This window comes from Neomonachus schauinslandi, chromosome 3 (assembly GCF_002201575.2).
Source record: "Neomonachus schauinslandi chromosome 3, ASM220157v2, whole genome shotgun sequence".
Lineage (NCBI taxonomy): Eukaryota > Metazoa > Chordata > Mammalia > Carnivora > Phocidae > Neomonachus > Neomonachus schauinslandi.
In genome coordinates this window covers 57,354,821-57,376,410 of record NC_058405.1, presented here as the reverse complement: position 1 = coordinate 57,376,410, position 21,590 = coordinate 57,354,821, and the positions used below count along the sequence as shown (strand labels likewise).

The 21,590-nt window shown below is 39.3% G+C and overlaps 1 non-coding gene across 1 annotated transcript; it reads left to right on the top strand.

Annotated features, from left to right (window-relative positions):
• Positions 1 to 11,299: 11,299 nt before the first annotated feature.
• LOC123324513 lies at positions 11,300 to 11,462 on the top strand. The gene has a single exon (XR_006539874.1). It is a non-coding gene; the product is annotated as a U1 spliceosomal RNA (small nuclear RNA).
• Positions 11,463 to 21,590: the final 10,128 nt, after the last annotated feature.

The following is a 21,590-nucleotide window of genomic DNA, read 5'->3' as shown; positions in this document are numbered from 1 at the left end:
ATAACTACGGTGGACCTTTCCTGCTGCATTTCTTTCAAACCCCTTTGAAACCCTTGTTCAGATACTGGACATGCAAGGCAATGAGCATCAAGACGATGGAGCCACCAAGAACTGTGACCCTTTCTCTTGCCCTGAGATGTGGAACTATTAATTACTGCAGACCATGCCTCACTGCACTGACGCCGGGAACAACATAATGAAGTCCTGCGCAGACACTCAGAAAGAATACCCTATCATTAGCTATTCACACAGACAGATAAGGCTGGGAAAGGGCAAACCGGAGCTTGGATAAAGTGCTCCTTTAAGGATATCTAGGGAGATGAGGAGTGTTCCTTTAGAAGAAGGCTTGTCTTAAAGAGAGTCACTTGCAATGATTAAATGTAGTATTATATGAGTAACATGCTTTAAAGCAACAACTCATGGGGACAGCCTGATATCCTTTATGGCCAAAGCAATCTGAGGAAATGGTTTAAATTCTTCATTTATTATCATTTTTGTGTAATTTTTAGAGAATTGCAATAAGATTTCCCATTTCCTCACAGCTCTCTCTTGGTGACCTTACCAAAATCTAAGTTTCTAAATCTGAGTCTAAATGAATGGATCAGACCTGTATTAAGTCAGGGCCAGCGAGAGAAATGGGCACTCTGTAATGGAAGTAATTTCAAATTCCCACAAAGCTCTGTTTGGTTTCCCCCTTTTCCATCTAGCATGCTAATCGCCATCTGGCTACAGTGGCAGCATCTGCCCTTCAAATAACCCCTTTTCTTCTCAGGCCAGGGTTGTGCTCTTACTATTTTGGGACTGAACCTCTCCTGTGTCACCCTCCTGACTAATGTGCTTTTCTATGAATAATATCATAAGTCACAGTTTTTTCCCCCCTTTTTCTTTCAGACTAACTGGGTAATTCAAGTTTCATTTTCCCTCTCTGGGTATTTCAAGGCCAGTCCTTCAGACCAATTTCAGTCATCTCTTACTGGTGAGCCAATTTCTTGAGTGGCCTATTTGCAGAGCTGGTTCTGTAAGCTTGAGCCTGTTCCCCCAGCCAGGCCCCAACACTGCATGTGGAATTTGTTCAGGCAAAGTAGTTCTTAGAGCATATAACGAATATCATGGAGTCAGTCTCACTAACTGGTCAGGCTATTTCCAGTACCAGTCAGGCACTGACTGAGGCTTCTACTGAGTCTCTAATATTATGGATTTGGTAAATCTCAAGGATTAACCAAACTACTCCGACACATTCCAACCCATGACTTCCTTTCTTTCTAATTGTGTGCAGAAATAGAACAGAATATGGCAACAGGAAGAGGTTAGATGGTTCTCGGATAGCTCAGGAATTGCATGATATATTTTCTCCTGCTGGATAGGATAGGTGACAGGATTAGGGAGAGGAAGCAACTCTGTTAACATGTCTTACGCCATTTTGGTAATACGCAAATATAGGATTTGGATCCAAGCTAATGTATATAAATATTTATACTAGTGCACATTTGTTCCTATTTTCATGCACGTTTTATGGAATCTTAGTATTTTGTAATCACAGCTTATATGCATAATCATGACATAAAACTGTCTGTGATTGACAACAAGTGAAATCCTGTGTATGGCAAGTGAATCTGATATTCCATCCACTGTTTAGTATATAGTCACCTACAAAATCCTATTTGTGAAATGTGAAATTTGGATTTGTATATACCTTTTTCTGAGTCTGGAAAGAGATGGTATTTCCTCACTTTATGCATGTTGCTCAGTGTTTGTCTTTCTGATCTGACTCCCTGATTATTAGTAAAATTGAGGTGTTTGAAAATGATTGCTGGAAGGTTTGCAGTTTTTAAAAGGAAGGATAGGAAGCATCTGAGGAAGAAAGAGGCTTTGGAATGATATGATAAAGAGAACAAACCCCACAATTTTCTGGTTTCTATAAATAATATGAATATCAGTGGTCATGGAGGTAGCCATAGAGTTGAGACAGCAGTTGCAAGAGACTTTCCTCCTCTTCCTTGGAACATTTACATATTTGGTAACTATATTTTTTAAATGAATAATGGGGCCATGTAATATGATGATTTGAATATTCATTGAGGATCTGTCTTTGGTACAAAAATTTTATGTGTAATGGCACAGAAATTTAAATTTAGATCTCAGAAAAACATATATTCTTATTTTGAATTTTACTCAATATCCTAGTGAGAATATTAATCTTATTGATTAATACTAGTTAATGAGAAAGCTTTGACGAGCACCTCTGTGTATTTTGTGTGTGTGTGTTGGTCTCCTAGACTCAGTCCCTTTATTTTCATTGTTTTCCTTAGAATGGTAAGAATTTCAGGCCTGGTAGGAGAGGAGGCTTAAACGAAGGATAAAATAGAAAACCAAATGAGAGAAAGCAGGTTCCAAGAACTCATAAGCATGCTTCTGTTCAGGTTGGTGAGAGAGAAAAATCAGCCATTTGGTAACACTTTTCAGCTATTAATCCTGAGTTTAGCAATACATGTTACTGATGGACAAGCATCTTTCAGCTGAGGTTAACTAATAATCATAACAACAGTAATAGTAAATATCACTTATTAAATGCTCACGATATGCCAGGCATGCTAACCACACCCTCTGGACTATCTTGTTTAGCCCTTACAACATCCATATGAGGTGAGTACCATTATCTTATCATATAAGGAAACAGCTTTAGAGAGATTATTCCATCTCACTGATTCTGAAGCACACATTGTTTTACATTTTATTTTCTCAGACATCATGCTGCATCTTCGAATTGATGGGAGTTTTACTACTGCTCTAGCCAGCTAGCAGTCATGACAGTTGTCATTGTCTGTTTGGTCATAAACATCAGTGCCAGGATGAAAACTTACAGAATGTGTGCCAAGTGTATGGAAGAAAATCCCAGAGGCAGCCGTGGGATCTTAATCCCCATGAAGCAAATAGTTGTGGATATGGTGAGAAAGGAGGTACATCAGACTGATTTAGCATCATTCCTAAAGTTGGAGTTAAAATAGCCTAGCTCTGCAGAACTGTAAAGCCGGCATCTGTTGTTCTCTGTGAATTTTCTTACGAAATGCTGCACTGTCCATGCTCTCAATAGACTGATGGTCACTGGATGATACAGTGTGGAAAAACATGGGCATTCATGACTCTGGGTCTAACACGATTCAGAAGAGTCAGATTCTACATGTGAACAAGTTTTAGAAATATATTAACTAATTTCTTTTATACAACATATACACAGAAGTGATCCATGATGAAAATCTGCGGCTAATTAAATTTAAATTAGTTCTTTCATTAACTCTAACATAAATTAACTCTAACATAAAATGTTTCATAGATAAAAAGCATTATGTCATAGTCTACAATACCTAGTATCTTCATTCATTATAATATAGTAAAAGACATAAAAGTTTGTCTGGCTTTAGAGACCAAGTTCAGAATATTAGGCCACAAGGTATTCACTAATACTATGTTAAAAATTTCTTTGTTGAGGACAAGCATGGGAAGAGCATTAACCTCTCTTTGGTGAAGGCACAGCTCTTTCACTAATTTAGCTTGTCAACTCCTTACAACAATGTGATACTTGCTGGTTTATGGTGGGTTCCCTGGGAAAGGACTCTGAGTGGAAATATTCGTGCAAGAAGTTTGCTGGGGAGTGGGAGGGCTCACACCTCTGGCCACTATGCCATGACTGCTGTATTTGTCTATTTACTGTTAATGCTGGGCAAGGAGTACTCAGACATACTTCAGTGGATTACCTGGATATCAGACATCCGTCCCTACTGCAGAGCAGCAGCTCTATCTCCTCATGACAATCATAGTCTATCACCCCTACCAGGATGGTGACTCTTTGTCTTACTTGCTGGTCTCTTGGCTTGAGGACCATAAAGTGGGTGCAGATATCACTGTGAATGGCAGTGGGTTGGGGGGTAGTACTGAGGTAAGGGGAACAGATTCCTCTGTCCTTGGGCACAGAAAACCAACAATGGTTCAAAAGAGTGACTAGCATATAAAAGAGCCAGCACTAGAACTCTGCCAGAGGGACTGGAGAAGGACAGAGTTTACATTCCTCTTCCACCTTAAAGCCCAGAGCAGGTCCAGATGCCACAATCAGCTTGCTGCCTCAGTGAGTTCTGGGTCCACAAGCCCACATGCTGTGGCACAGGGAAAAAAGGCCACTTTTTTGTTTGTTTTCTTCAAAAGGTCATGGTTTAAAAGAACAATTAACTTACAAAAGAGTCAACCCTAAAACTCTGTCAAAGAGTGGGAGGAGCTGCTGGACTCCTCTCTGGGGGGAAGGGGCTGACTGACACAGTCTGTGCTCCCTACCTTCCTTCACCTTGAAAGTAGCGACCAGTGTACACATTCTGGGTATCCTAACTGGCCTGTTGCCTCAGTGAGCCTTAGACCCTAGCCCACACAAGTCCCAGCCATCTTATCAAGGCGGCCACAGGGTGGTGCACACCAGCACACCCTTGATTAGTGCTCACTAGAGCCCTAGACTTTGTGCCAATGTGACAGAGGTGCAAAGCAAAATGGAACACTCCAGGCCTCAGATGGCTTGCTAAGGCACCCCTGGTGCAGAGCACTCTGGAACCTCCCAGCTGACAGGTTTTGGGTCCAGCTTCCCTGCCTGGGTGCACCCTGTGTGGCATGCCCAAGGAACCCCAGGCCCATGCTTGCATCAGTTTTAGCCACCCTGGCATGCTACCCCCTGCACTGAGCACCTTAGGTTACCATGGCTTGTACCCAATGTAGCTTTAGCTGTCCTTTCAGGTCACCCTCGGAGGGGAGAGCCCCAGAACAACCTGGCTAGCAACCGTTTCAGCTGCTGTCTTGCCAGGGAACATTTTGTGTGGAGAGCCCACAGTTCATACCAGATTGTGCCCATTTAACTTTCGTTGTACCCCTTGCACAGAGTGCCCTAGGACCTCCTGGCTTATGCCCATGCTGGCTCCAGTCACCCTTTAAGGGCATGCTCTGTGTGGAGAGTCCTGGAATACCCTAGTTTATATCCACCTCACCATCCTACCAACCAAGGCACCCTCTGTGTATAGAGCACTGGGTCCCCCCAGGTAGCACCCACTTTAGGTTCAGCTATACTGCTAGGGAACCCTCTGCACAGAGCACTCTAGACCTCCCAACCCACCCACTGCCTCAGCTTCAGCTACCCTGCCAAGGCACCTCCTCCACAGAACACCCTGGGCCACTCCAACTTGTGCCTATTTCAACTTCACCTGTTCTGCTAAGGTGCCCTCGGCACATAGAACTCTAGGGCACCCTAGCCTGCATTGACTTCAGTTTTAGCTTTCCTGACATGGTGCCCATTACCTGGAAAGCTCCAAGACCCGCGGCCTACAGCAGCCAGGAAAGGTCACAAAGCACATACAGTCTATATAGGGGATGACCAAACACAAGACCATTCCTTTAAATTTAGGAGAATTAGTGTTTTGCCTAATCCACACACACACACACACACAAAACAAAAACAAAACAAAAAACCAGACAAAATGTGATATAGATATATGCTCCAAAAGAAAGAATAAGAAAAAACTTCAGAAAAATAACTAAATGAGGGGCTCCTGGGTGGCTCAGTCGTTAAGCATCTGCCTTGGGCTCAGGTCATGATCCCAGCGTCCTGGGATCGAGTCCCGCATCAGGCTCCCTGCTCCACAGGAAGCCTGCTTCTCCCTCTGCCTCCCTCTCTCTGCTTGTATTCCCTCTTTCTCTCTCTGTCAAATAAATAAAAAAAAAAATCTAAAAAGAAAAAAAGAAAAATAACTAAATGAAATGGAGATAAGCAATATGCCTGATGAGAATTTAAAGATAGTCAGTGGGCTGGAAAAAAGAGTGGAAGAACTCAGTGAGACCTTCAATAAAGAGATGGAAAATACTAAAAAGAACCAATCAGAGCTGAAGAATATAACTGAAATGAAAAACATAGTAGAGGGAACCAACAGTAGATTAGAGGATGCAGAAGAATGTATCAGTGATATGGAAGACAGGGTAATGGAAAACACACAGCTGAGGAGCAAAAAGAGAAAAGAATTTTTAAAAAATGAAGATAGAGAAATCTCTTGGACAACATCAAACATTGACACTGTAGAGGTCCCAGAAGAAGAGAGAGAGGGGTAAAAAATTTATTTATTTCTATAATTTGTGTGTGTGTGTGTGTGTGTATACATAAGTTATATGTATTAAGAAATGTATTAAGAAATAATAGCTAAGAACTTCCCTAAACTAGTGAAGGAAATAGATGCCCAATTCCAAAAAACAGAGTTCCAAACAAGATGAACCCAAGGAGGTCCACACCATGACACATAATGTCAAAGACTAAAGATAAAGAGAATATTAAAAGCAGCAACAGAGAAGCAAAAAGTTACTTAGAAGGAAAAACTTATAAGGTCATCAGCTGATTTTTCAGCAGAAATTTTGAAAGCCAGAATAAAGTGGCATGAAATACTCAAAATGCTGAAAGGAAAAAACTCACAACCAAGAATACCCAGCAGGGTTATCATTCAGATTTGAAGGAGAGAGAGTTTCCCAAATAAACAAAAGTTAAAGGAGATAATGGCCACTAAACCAGCCTTACAAGAAATGTTAAATGGACTTCTATAAGTGAAAAAGAAATAGGCATAATTAGATGTAAGAAAATAAAGAATAAAAAGATAAAATATGACAGCATATACATAAAATGTGGAGGAGGTAGTAAAAAAATGGAAGTCTTTTTTTTCTTTTTTTAGAATATATTTTAACTTATATAACCAATGACCATCAACTTAATATAGACTGCTATTTACTTAGGATGTTACATATAAACCTCATGGTAACCATAAACCCAAAATTTACAATAGCTATTAAAAAATAAAAAGGAAGCGAAACATAACACTACAGAAATTCATCCAACTCAAAGAAAGAGAACAAAAGAAGAATAAAGGAACAGAGAAGAATTACAAAAACCACCAGAAAAAAAAAATAAAATGGAAATAAGTACACACCTATAAATACTTTAAATGTAAGTGGTCTAAATGCTCCAATCAAAAGGCATAGGGTTTTGGAATGGGTAAAAATATAAGGCCCATCTATATGCTGCTTATAGGAGACTCACTTCAGACCTGATGACACATACAGGCTAAAAGAAAAAGGATGGAAAAATATTTACCATGAAAGTGGAAGCAAAAAATAAAGTTGGGGTAACAATACTTATATAAAATAGACCTTAAAACAAAGACTGTAATAAGAGACAAAGAAGGGCATTTCATGATGATAAAAGAGATCAATCCAATAAGAGGATATATCTATGCACCCAACACTGGCACCTAAATACATAAAGCAAATATTAACGGGGATAAAGAGAGAGATTGATGACAATACAATAAGAGTAGAGGACTTTAACACACCACTTACATCAATGGACAGATCATCCACATAGAAAATCAACAAGGAAACCATGTCTTGGGGCACCTGGGTGGCTCAGTTGGTTAAGCGGCTGCCTTTAGCTCAGGTCATGATCTCAGGGTCCTTTGATCGAGCCCCGCATCAGACTCCCTGCTCAGCCGGGAGTCTGCTTCTCCCTCTGCCCCTCTCCCCCTGCTTGTGCTCTGTCTCTGTCTCTCTCAAATAAATAAATAAAATCTTAAAAAAAAAAAAAAGGAAACAATGTCTTTGAATGACACATTAGACCAGATGGACATAACAGATATAATTCAGAACATTCCATTCAAACACAACAGAATACCCATTCTTTTCAAGTGCATATGGAGCATTCACCAGACCAGATCACATTAGGTCAAAAAATAAGCCTCTAGAAATTTATTTTTTATTTATTTTTAAAGATTTTATTTATTCATTTGAGACAGAGCGAGTGAGCGAGCATGAGTGGGGGGGGAGGGGCAAAGGGAGAGGGAGAAGCAGACTCCCTGCTGAACAGGGAGCCTGATGTGGGACTTGATGTCAGGACCCTGAGATCATGACCTGAGCTGGAGGCAGACCCTTAACCGACTGAGCCACCCAGGCACTCAAGCCTCTAGAAATTTAATAAGATTGAAGTCATGCCATGCATTTTTTCCAACTACAGTGGTACAAAATTAGAAATCAATCACAAGAAAAAAACTGGAAAAAACACAAACACATGGAGGCTAAACATGATATAAACTACCAATGGCCCAGTGAAGCAATCAAGAAGAAATTAAAAAAAAAAATACATGGAGACAAATGAAAATGAAAACACAGGGGCTCTAAATCTTTGAGAGGCAGTGAAAACAGTTCAAAGAGGGAAATATGCTGTGATACAGGCCTACTTCAAGAAACAAGAAAAAGCTCAAATAAACTAAGCTTACACCTAAAGGAACTAAAAAACAAACAAACAAACAAAAAAACAGATCAAAATCCAAGGCAAGTAGAAGGAAAGAAATAATAAAGATCAGAGCAGAAATAAATGACTTGGAGACTAATAAAATAATAGAAAGATCAATGAAACCAAGAGCTGGTTCTTTGAAAAGATAAACAAAATTGATAAACCCTTAGCCAGACTGAGCAAGAAAAAAAGAGAAAGGACCCAAATAAATAAAATCAGAAATGAGAGAGGAGAAGTAATAACTGACACCACAAAAATACAAAGGATTGTAAGAGAATACCAGGAAAAGTTTTATGCCAACAAATTAGCCAGCCTAGAAGAAACAGATACATTCCTAGAAACATACCATCTTCCAAACTGAATGAGGAAGAAATAGAAACTTGAATAGACTGATTACTAGTAATGAAATTAAATCAGTTATCAAAAAGCTACCAAAAAATAAAAGTCCAGGACTAGATAGATTCACTAGCATTTAAAGAAGAGTTAATACTTATTCTCCTCAAAGTATTTCAAAAAACAGAAGAGTAAGGAAATCTCCCAAATATATTCTACAAGGCCAGCATTACTCTGATAGCAGACAAGTCACTGCAAAACAAACAAACAAAACCAGACACTGCAAAAACAAAACACCAAAAAATCCCCCAAAACACCAAAACAAAACAAAACTGCAAGCCAATATCCCTGATAAACATAGATGCAAAATCCTCAACAAAATATTAGCAAACTGCATTCAACAGTACGTTGAAAGGATCATTCACAATGATCAAGTGAGATTAATTTCAGAAACACAATGATGGTTCAATATTTACAAAACAATGTGATATGCCACATAGATAAAACAAAGGATAAAAATTATATGATCATCTCAATAAATGCAGAAAAGTGTCTGACAAAGTTCAACATCCACTCATCCATAAAAAAATCTCAACAAAGTAGGTTTGGAGGAAACATACCTCAACATAATAAAGGCCTACAGCTAACATTATACCCACTGGTGAAAACTGAGAGCTTTTCCTCTAAGATCAAGAACAAGACAAAGATGTCCACTCTCACTACTTTTATTGAACACAGAAAGTCCTAGCCACAGCAATCAGACCAGAAAAAGAAACTAGAGGCATTCATAATAATGCACTCCCCCCCCCCCCCAAAAAAGGATGAGATCATGCCATTAGTGACACCTGGATGTACCTAGAGGGTATTATGCTAATTGGAATAAGTCAGATTGAGAAAGACAAATACCCCTGTGATTCCAGTCATATTTGGATCTAAAACAAATTAAACAAACACAAAAAAAGTAAAGAAGAAGTTAAACTGCCACTATTTATAGATGACATGACACTATACTTAGAAGATCCTAAAGACTCCACCAAAAGAAGTACTAGAAATAATAAATGAATTCGTAAAGTTTGTAGGATACAAAATTAATATATGGAAATCAGCAGCATTTCTATATATTATTAATGAAGTAGCAGAAAGTAAAATTAAGAAAACAACACCGTTTACAGTTGTATCAAAAATAATAAAATACCTAGGAATAACAGCCAAAGAGGTGCAAGACCTCTCTCTGAAAACTATAAAACACTGATGAAAGAAACTGAAGATGACATAAACAAATGGAAAGATATTCCATTCTCATGAATTGCAAGGACAAGTACTGATAAAATGTCCATGCTAACCAAAGCAATCTACAGATTTAATGCAATCCCAATCAAAATACCAACAGCATTTTTCACACTAGAAAAAATAATCCTAAAATTTGTATGGAACCATAAAAGACTCTGAATAGCCAAAGCAGTCTTGAGAAAGAAAAACAAAGCTGGAGATAATTACAATTCCAGAGCTCAAGATATACTACAAAGCTGTAGTAATCAGAACAGTATGGTACTGGCACAAAAACAGACACAGAGATCAATGAAACAGAATAGAGAGCCTAGAAATAAACTTACAATTATATGGGAAATTAATCGATTACAAAGGAGGGAAGACTATACAATATGGAGAAGACAGTCTCTTCAATAAATAGTTCTGGGAAAATTGAACAGCTACATATAGAAGAATGAGACTGGACCACTTTCTAACACCATACACAATATAAACTCAAAATGGATTAAAGACCTAAATAGAAGTCCTGAAACCATAAATCTCCTAGGAGAGAACATAGGCAGTAATTACTCTGATTGGCTATAGCAACATTTTTCTAGATATGTATCTTCAGGCAAGGGTACGAAATGCAAAAATAAACTATTAGGACTAAAACAAAATACAAAGCATTTGCATAGCAAAGGAAACCATCAACAAACCAAAAAGGCAACTTACTCAATGGAAAAAGATACTTGCAAATGATATATCTGATAAGTTCTCTATATATTTTGTATATTAACCCCTTAACACCAAAAATACCCCAAAACCAAAAAACCAAAAAACTCCAAAAAACAATCCAATTAAAAAAGAGAGGACATGAATAGACATTCTTCCAAAGAGGTCATATAGATGGCTGACAGATATGTGAAAATATGCTCAACACCACTAATCATCAGAAAAATCCAATCAAAATCACAATGTGATATCATTTTATACCTGTTAGAATGGTTAAATCAAATAGATAAGAAATAACAAGTGTTGGTGAGGATGTGGAGAAGAGGGAACCCTGGTGCACTGTTGGTGGGAATGTAGATTGTTACTGCCACTGTGGAAAACAGTATGGAGTTTCCTCAAAAAATTTAAAATAGGAGTACCATATGATCTAATAATTCCACTAGCTGGTATTTACCCAAAGACAACAAAAACACTAACTGAAAAAGATATATGTACCCCTATGTTGTTTATTGCAGTATTACTTACAGTAGCCAAGATATGGAAGCAACCTCAGTGTCCACAGATAGACAACTGGATAAGGAAGCTGTGGTGTACACATACAATGGAATGTTGCCATTAAAATAAAAAGGATGAATATGCACCTGGCAGGGGAGGTACCATGATCACAAAGGTGGTTTTCCCAGGGCGAGGCGTATCCATTTACTCCAGATGTGTTGACCTCTGAGATTTCCCCAAATGTAGGAAACTTGACTGCATAATTTGTGGTAGTGGGGGCCTGTGTTTGCACTCCCCACCCCCCAAAAAAGGATGAGATCATGCCATTAGTGACACCTGGATGTACCTAGAGGGTATTATGCTAATTGGAATAAGTCAGATTGAGACAGACAAATACCCCTGTGATTCCAGTCATATTTGGATCTAAAACAAACTAAACAAACACAAAAAGCAGAATCAGACGTATAAATACAGAGAACAAACTAATGGTTGGCAGAGGGAGGTGGGTGGGAGGATGGGCAAAATGGGTCAAGGGGAGTAGGCGATGTCAGAATGAGTCATTCATGGGGATAACAGGCACAGCATAATGAATACTATACACTAAGATACTGTAATAGCATCGTATGGTGACAGACAGTAGCTCTACTTGCGGTGAGCACAGCATAATGTATACGCTTGTTGAATCCCTATGTTGTATGCCTGAAACCAATGTAACATTGTGCCAACTATACTCACATAAAGGGAGGGAGGGAGGGAGGATATTTTGACAGATCTGAATATTGTAAAAATTTAAATATATAAAGTACTTTTGGTGTTATTTGTACAGGTCTGAATTATTTTATTTGTTTAACTCAAGGGCCCACTAACAGTAGCCCATGGGCCAAAACCAGTCTGTTATCTGTTTTTGTAAATAAAGTTTTATTGGAAGACAGCCATGTCATTTATTTACAAATGTCTGTGACTGCTACTGTGCCATAATAGAACTGAAATAGAGACAGTATGCCCACAAAACCTAAAATGCTTACTACATAGCCCTTTTCAGGAGCAGTTTGCCAACCCCTGGTCTAGCTAGCTGGATTGTGATTAACAATTCATTTGGTCATGAAGTAATAGTTTGGTATATTTAGAAAGCAAGTTATAAATAAGAGCTTTTATTTGAGGGTAACATACTAAAGTTTTTCAGGAAACATAAACTTTTTTCTCCCAAAGATTTTGTGACATATATTTAGTTCTAGCTCTCTTCCGCACTTCTGGGATTTTCCTCACTTTCTAATTTCTATCTAATGGATTGTTTGGTTTAGTTGTTTATTCTGCAGCTTGATCTCATGTCACAATTCCCTATCCTGAGCTTACTAAAACTTTGAGTCTTCTGAGTTCTTGTACCTTAAATTTTTTTTCTGCTTTCTTATTTTTTTTCTTTTTAAACATTATCAAGAGCTTATGTTCACATTCTGTGCCCACAGCACTCAAGTTGTAGGGGCCTGAGGGACTTGGTTCTCTCATTCACTGGGAACATTCCACAACAGTGTGCATATAGAAATTGTGTCTGGCTTCATTCTAAGATCCTTTTTCTCTTATGGGTGCCAGTGAGGTCATCCAGGCATGTCTGACACTTTCCGTAGTTGTTTGGTGAGGGGCTTCCAGAAACAGATTCTGCACCGCAGCCAAAGCTCTCAGCGCTGTCTCTGCTCTGACTTAAGTGAAGCCACATTAGTTTAAATAATCACTTGAAGGCTTTGCTGTATTTTCAGAAGACCCTATTGAGCAGATTAACACCAGAAAAGTCTCATTTTTCAACTGGGAATTGAACAAAACAATCCCCTCATAATGAATCTGCTGCAGCTAGTCATCCTATGAGAGATGACTGTGGATGATTTTTTCTGACCATGAGGGAAATGGGAGATGGCTTGGGGAGGCGCTACTGTGTGCTCTTGTGTCACATGAGGGTCTGTTCGAAGAAGAAATACCTTGTCCTGCCCCTGAACTCATTTGTTTACAAAAGTGTGTGGGGTCCTTCTGCATAGCTGTTTACTAATTCTCTGGGGTCCTGAGGTTTTACTTTGTGGTGGGGGTAAAGGGTGTGGATGCTAAAATGAGAACAAGGAGAGAACAAGTCCTGCAGTAGAGCCCCCAGCAACTCTTGGCTATCAACATTCCACATTTCTGTGTTCTGAGAAACTGGTACTTGCGGCAAGTATATAGCCACAGGGATCCTGTAGCCTGGAGACCCTGCAAAACAGCATCAGCAGTGTCTGATGTTGGGCTAGAGCTCAGCAGTGCCCCCTTGATTGCTAAATCCTCTATCTGAATGAAACCACTCTGGAAAGCAAAGCTCGCTCTAGGGCAACTTGTCAATGGTGCCAATTCAATTTTAAACTTATATAGCCTCTTCTATCAAATGCTTGACAGCTAAGAACTTTAAAGAGTTCAGGTATTTTTTTTTTTTAATTCTACCCAGGACAAGAAATTGTAATAGTCTTGTACATAGTAGGCACTTGATAAGCATCTGCTTATTATGCATATCCTACACATATCCTGAAGAATTTGCAGATTATGCCATTATTTTTTCTTTACGCTTTGCTGAAGTTTGGCCAATGGCCACAGCATCACAAAGATTCAGGAAGCTGTAAGCAGAAGAGCACAGAATGTTTCTGCAGAGATGGGACTGTGCTCAGGGATTGCTAAATCCCTTCCTTGGCTTGACTTGAAGGGAACAACTACAGAGGACAGAAGATAGATTAAGTCCTCTATCTTCATCTTTTACCAGAACATTGACAGGCCCAAATCAACTGAGCAACTTGGATGGATGAGAAAGCAAGAAGACAATCCACTGTAAAAGGAAATCTTTGTGGATACCCAAGCAGATGCAAAAAAGAGCAGAGAGTCTCTGGCCTGCCTGGAGGAGAGAGGATGGTGTTCTGAGAAGGCTTAGAGTACATGAGGGAGAAAGTAAGTCTCCCAGGGCTTACACAAGGTACCCAGGCATATTTGAGAGAACAAATACCTCCTGAACTCCTACTCTCTGTGTGCCAGGCTGTGGAGAGATCATGTGAAAGAGACAATGTCTCTGGCCTCAAAAGCTTATAATCTAGAGAAGAAACTCTCAAACAGAATCATTTTTATTATGGCTCTCTGTTGGATTGAGTGAAAATTGGTCCTATAATATTTAGGACTTATGTGCTGAATTATGTGTACAGTTTTTAGGCGTTCTTCTTAGGCCAGATCTACCGGGGGTAGCCTATTTTGCAATGCTGGGCAGAAAAGAGTAGAATTGTTGAGGGAGGTGGTGGTGTTCCCTGCTCCCTGGAAATGCGGCCCTGGGGCCTGGTGAGCAGCTGGTGGACAAGGTTCAGCCACAGCCTGCACAGTGCCAATCTCCAGAGTCTGCCATCCCCCCTTCGAGTTTGCTCTGTTTCTCACTGAGTATGCATGTGTATTTGGGACGACAATCATGAATTTAGAACACCTCTCCTGGGATGGAAATTATGAATTACAGATGAGAGAAAGATCACTTATTCAGGAAATGCTCCAATTCTGAAACTAACGACTGAAGAAGTGTCTAGATGTAAAGCACTGACAAATCTTTGAGCATATATATTTGCTAGAATATTAAAAATACCAACATATTAAAATTAGCTCTCAAAATTCAGGTAAAAATGCTTCTTGATGTCAAATATTAACTGATATTTGACATCTGATTCCATTAGAACTGACATTTGATACCATTATTTTCAAAACAAAAGTCTACTTTTCTTCCCAGAGGAAGGGTGACATAAATAATATTTGCAATTGGTATCTATTCTTGTCAGGATTAAGGGCAAATTTTGTGTTCTATTTGCTGCACAAACTGGGGAAGGACAGTAAGAATATGATGAATTTGTTGCATGGTTTATGAAAATATAATGGTCCCTGAAAGCTTAGCAATCATAAAATAGATTTTTCTTTAATTCAAGCTAATAATTTAAAGCCTGAGTCAAAAATCCTTGAAGATTAAGTGAGAAAGACACATATCACCTGGCACAGTATATGATGACAAAGGGTCCCAGAAGGTCAGTGTAGTTTGCTCTATAACACCCAGGGAGTATAGTAAATTCAGAAGAGATAAGGGAGACCAATTCCATAGGAACCCAGAAACTAAAGGGCAAGTAGTGTTCCATGGCAAGCTTTAAGGAGTATTTCTCAAGTGACTTCATTTTGCTTTCCAGAAAATTTGGTCACTGAGGTAATTACTCTAATGAACAGAATTTATCTTATTACCTGAAATATTTATTCACCAGTTACATGTGCTGTAAATGTACCCTGTTTTTTTTGTTTGTTTTTTTTCCCCTGCTTAAGAAGACAGAAGGACTTGAGCAATTCAGCTTCTTAAAGGGGATAACGCATTCCTAGATGGAGTTGGCTGGGAAGATGGCAGGGTAGGAGGACCCTAAGCTTTCCTCCATCCTACAGAAACAACTAGGTAACACTCACATCAGTGTAAATAACCCAGACAACAACATGAAGACCCGTGGAACAAACTCCACAACTAAACGGTAGAGAAGAGACTACACTGAAGAAGACAGGAAGGGCAGAGACGAGATCTGGGAGTGAAACAGACCATGGCCCTCTGTGGTGGGGGGGAACCAGTCACACAAAGAAGGGCAGAAAAGACTTTCATACCAGGGAGCCCATGGATGGGGAGGATGAATCCCCATAATATTTGCCTTTGAAGATGAGAGGGGCCAAATATTGTGAGTTCTTACAACCAGTGGGACTTAAAATCTGGAATTTTAAAAATTGGTGTGCTCAGCTCTGGGAGAGCCCCAAGGGCATTAGGAAGTGTCGTCCCTGCCCTTAAAGAGACAGCGCAGAACCAGCAGTTTGAAAAATACCAGGGACAGACAGGAGGGGGAGTGATTTGCTCATCTCAGAGCATGCCCCCAAGGGACAGAAGTTATGGGGAAACCACTCTAGGAACAAAGGAGCTGGCAGGTGCCATTGCCCTCCCCTGCCCCCCAACATAAACAATGACCACCTGAGAGAACCAGAGCAGCACTGACACTCTTTCCCTAACTTGCTTACCCCAATACCCCAACTAAAAGAAACATGGCCACATGGGCTTTATTTTGCAGTACTTATCAGTTTTGTATGACCAATAGGAAAGAATGTCTCAGGGTTAAAAGGAAGCAAGAACTAAAGGAAAATATAAAAAGAAATGTATTTTTTTCTGAGATTTTTAGTTTATATTCCAGGTGTGCAAGTCTGGAGGGGTTTAGATTAGGATTTTGGGATAAAAGGCCTAATGTTGGGAAAAAATAGTTGAAAACCCCCAAATTTTCTCTGAATTGAGAAAAACTCCCCACAAAGGCAGCAGAAACAGAAAAACAGTTTTGTTACTGAATAAGTATTAAACCAGAGCGTGATGATCATCACATCAATTGCTGAGAAATTGCACAGACAGAAATTTTACCCCCTTATATAGCCAAGCAGATTTTAAAGCCAAGAACATTCCTTACATGTTCTCAAGATAAACAGTACTAGTCCTCAAGTCAGAGGACTTGACAGCACATTTGTCACACATAATTCATCCTAAATTTACCTGGTAATTGGGTTGACCATCTGTGTGAGCTAATTGGCTTGATACAAAAGATAAACAAACTTCTTATATCCTTATGACAGGAGGTAGTTTTATAACTTGGAACAAGGCACCCCCAACTTAGGCTCCTACCCTCCCACAGAGCCTGGGAGATTCAAAAGGATGGCTCCCAGGTCCTTGAGAAAGACATTCCTGGGTTATAAACTGGCAAGATAGTTAAAACAACAACAACAACAAAAAGTGAAAAACATTTTCATATGTCTCAAAAGGGCAGAGAGAATTTACAATTACATGTTTATTAAAAAAATGCTCTGACAAAAGGGAAGGGGGATATCTCTTCCCTTATTTTTAACAGGGAGAATTAAGCCTTTTATTTTCAATTTTCCTATGCATAACAAGTTGAACTCAGACTTTTGAGTCTTATAATCAGCAACACACAGGAATGAGAAGCATAGGAATTTCTTTAACACTAACTCCTGCAATTAAGCTAGAAAACAAAACAAAACAAAACAACAACCAATCCAAACTTTTTTCTCTTTTTTTATTTCTCTTCATACTCTATTCAGGGATTATGCCATTTTTCATCTACTGCTGAGTTTCTATTATATTACCAATTAACTGTTTTAGCTAAGAGAGAGAAATAATCATCCCTTAATTTTAAAGACATGTAGTAACCTCGCAGCAATTTGTCACTGTTTCCTAAAACATGCAGTCTTTTTAGTTGGTACTCTGTGTAAGAGGTAGAAAATGCTTTCCTTGGGAATCAGAAAGGGTCTTTTCACAATATCCTGGTCTCTGGAGAGGAGGGGGAGGTGAACTGGGCCACCTGGGCTTTGATCTTTTCCAGAATGGCAGTCCTATACCACTGAAATGCACTTAATGGTTCCCACTAAGGAATGGATAAAAACATCCTGTTTGCCTGGTTTGTGTTCTCTGAGAATTTAGACTTGAAAATTCTTCAGAAAATCACTACTTACTCCTTGACTGATCTGATCCATCTAGCCGTGACCTGAGATAACTTCTCCCCTTCTTAGTGAAACTGTTTGGGGCTGAGCCAGTCTCCAAAGATTCTGGGTATTTGAATGACTGAGAGAATTCTGGGATGGGGAGAGGTAGTTTTAGAGTCAAATATTCATTCAGATATTCCCCTAAAGAAACACAGACTTTAATCCTTTTTATTTGGCTCTGGGACTGAGCTCATGTGAGGATTTCCAGATTAGTGATGAAGTAAATCTGGACACTTAGAACTCATCCTGTTAAGACATATTTCTGTGGGGTTGTTCCATTTATAAAGCTGGCTTCTTATGGTGCATTTGATCCTGTTGTAATTTCTTTTTTTTTTTTTAATTTTATTTATTTATTTGACAGAGAGAGACACAGCAAGAGAGGGAACACAAGCAGGGGGAGTGGGAGAGGAAGAAGCAGGCTTCCCGTGGAGCAGGGAGCCTGATGCGGGGCTTGATCCCAGGACCCTGGGATCATGACCTGAGCCGAAGGCAGATGCTTAACGACTGAGCCACCCAGGCGCCCGATCCCGTTGTAATTTCTTAGGCTTGAAGACCAGGCTGCTCAACTTGTGTGAGATCAAAGTTCTAGAAGTAAAAGCACCTGGAATTGGTACAATCTTTCCACTTTCCATTGCCCACCTCCCTCCAAAAAAAAAAAAAAAATTCTATCTATCTATCTATCTATCTATCTATCTATCTATCTATCTATCTATCTATCTATCTATCTAATCTTTGGGTACCTTAATTTAGCCCAATGGACTTTAAAGACCTTTATCTCTAAAAGTCCAAGGATACCTTTTAAAATAATGTTTCCAATCTTCCCCCTTTCTACTCTGAGCCTATATAAAATATATAAAATATAAATGTCACCTCAATAGAAGTTAAATAGCAGTCTACATTTTAGGCTACATGCCAAATGCTAACCTTAAAATTCTGTCTATCATGTTGGAAAAAGGAGTCCAAACTGTTTATGGTTACGTGACTTTACCTTGGTATAACTTATAGGACTTTAGTATAACAAGTGCATTTAATCATGTAATGGAAGCACACAATTAGTAGATAAATGGACTAATTTTATTATCTAGATTTTAATAAAGCACTTGCTACTTTGCCTCATGAAGCCAACTTGTAAAATTAAGTCATGTTAGCTCAGATGTGAATATTGTCACAAGGGCTCAATTTTGGCTGAAATCCCATAAAGAAAGAATAATGATGGTCATCAATGCATTAAAATTGTAAGAAGATGCCCAGAGCAGTGCCTCAGGAAATGGGCATGAGCCTAGTTTAAGATAATGTTTCCATTAATGATACAAAAGTTAGAGTAGAGGAATAGGGAGACAGTCTCTCAAGGGGTTTGATAAAATGTAACTCCTTATAAATGAATTCTTTTTCATTTTTATTTTAGCCATACTCTGACATCTTGAAATAAGGCATAATCAGAAGTGGTCCAGAAAAGTCTTGATCATTTTAAGATACCCTTAAGTCCTTCTTATGGAAGTAATTTCACATAGAAGTTAAAAATAAGTTGCATTAACTTTCGAGGTTTGCTCCCTCCAGAATGTGGAAACCAGTTTCTGTTAACTATTTCGCATCACCATGTGTTAAATTGCAGAGCAGGATGAAAATAGCTCCTAGAAGATGTTGGGGGAGTTGCTGCACTGCATTCTGAAGCATTGGCAAAGCACCTAATTCATGTTCTGAAGCTCTTCCCTGAGAAAATTGTTAATGACTGGAAATGAGCTACTTTGAATATTGGGAAAGTTTATTTACTTATTTTTTTTAAACAATTGTTTTGGTGTTGGCATGGAGAATCCTAGGGGTAGATGGGAACTAGATGACATTGAAGGATTATAAATAGGGAGGTGTTTCCATGCTTGTGAAATGACCTACAGAATGTACTGAATTTGTCTTCTCGCCTTTTCATCATTTTGGGCTGTACAAAAATTACTCACTGGAAGAAGTAGCTCAAGAGCTCAGTTTTGTTCTCTTTGCCTCCAGTTAAAGCAGAGCCCAAACAATGTTGTACTCTTACCTAATGGTTGCCCTACTCACAGCAGGCTATTTGTTTGTTTGTTTGTTTTCTTTCTCATAGCTATTTATATTCTGAGATTTTTTTTTGTTCCTGTCATTTAAAAAATATTTTAATACAACCTCACACCTGTCAGAATGGCAAAGATTAACAACTCAGGAACCAACAGACGTTGGCGAAGGTGGGGAGAAAGGGGAGCTCTCTTAGACTCTTGGTGGGAATGCAAAGTGGTGTAGCCACTCTGGAAAACACTACGGAGTTTCCTTAAAAAGTTAAAAACAGAGCTACCCTACAACCCAGCGATTGTACTATTGGCTATTTATCTAGAGGATACAAGAATAGTGATTCAAAGGGGCACATGCACCCCAATATCCATAATAGCCAAACTATGGAAAGAGCACAGATGTCCATCGACAGATGAATGGATAAAGAAGATGTGGTGTACACACACACACACACACACACACAGGAATATTATGCAGCCATCAAAAAATGAAATCTTGCCATTTGCAATGACGTGGATGGAACTAGAAGGTATTATGCTAAGCAAAATAAGTCAGTCAGAGAAAGACAAATACCATATGATTTTACTCAAATGTGGAATTTAAAAAACAAAACAGATGAACATAGGGGAAGGGAAGGGTAAATAAAATAAGATGAAATCAGAGGGAGACAAACCATAAGAGACTCTTAACTCTAGGAAATAAACTGAGGGTTGCTGGAGGGGAGGTGGGGGGGATGGGGTAACTGGGTGATAGGCCTTAAGGAGAGCACTTAATGTAATGAGCACTGGGTGTTATATGCAACTGATGGATAACTGGATTCTACCCCTGAAACGGATAATGCAGGATATATTAACTAAATTGAATTTAAATGTAAAAAATTAAGAAAAATTGATTTTTAAATCCAGGAGCTTTCCTTCAGCATTATGCTGGGCTCCGGGACACAGGTGAGGGCTGCATCTGTGGGTGGTGGGATGAGATGCTGGGGAGGCGGCATCTACAGGTTCATCATTAGAAGAACCTGACTTTGAGCCTAGAATAGGGACCCTTACCACCCAGGAGCTGATAAAGTGAGTCTGATTTATGTTGGCTGGGGGTTTGTACCCTGCCTATATTGCTGGTTTTAAATGAATGGACCAAAAGGTGATGTTAAAGATACCAAGAGTATGGGCCTCATGCTATGCTGAATAATGACCCCTCACGATGTTCATGCCCTAATCCCCAGAAACTGTGAACATGCTAACTTACAAGGCAGAAGAGACCTTGCAGATGTCTTGAGATGGAGGGATTATTCTGGATAATACAGTGGACCCTACATATAATTACAAGCATCGTGTATGAAGGAGGCAGAGGGAGCTGTGACTAACAGCAGAGGAGAAGGTGATGCGATCCCGTGAGTAGAGACCAGAGTGAGGCTCTGATGATGGAGGAAGGGACTATAGGCCAGGCATGAGAGGCAGCCACTAGAAGCTGAAAAAGGCAAGGAGACAGATGCTTCCATAGAACCTCTAAAAGAAACCAGCCCTACTGACACCTCAACTTATGCCCAGACTTGTACCTCCAGAACTGTGAGAGAATGAATGGTGTGTTACTTTAAGTGACTAAATTTGTGGTTATTTATTATTGAACCAATAGAACACATGTGCAGGTATAATTAACAAGGCATGTGCCGCCCGTGCTCGCAAGACACAAGTGTGAGGATCAGTATTGTTACCTGGAGCACTATGGATGTGGTTGGAAACAGTTTCAAGGGCAAAATTCTGGACAAGAGAATAATGTGCATATGAATATATTTAAGGCATCTAAGATTCAGTAT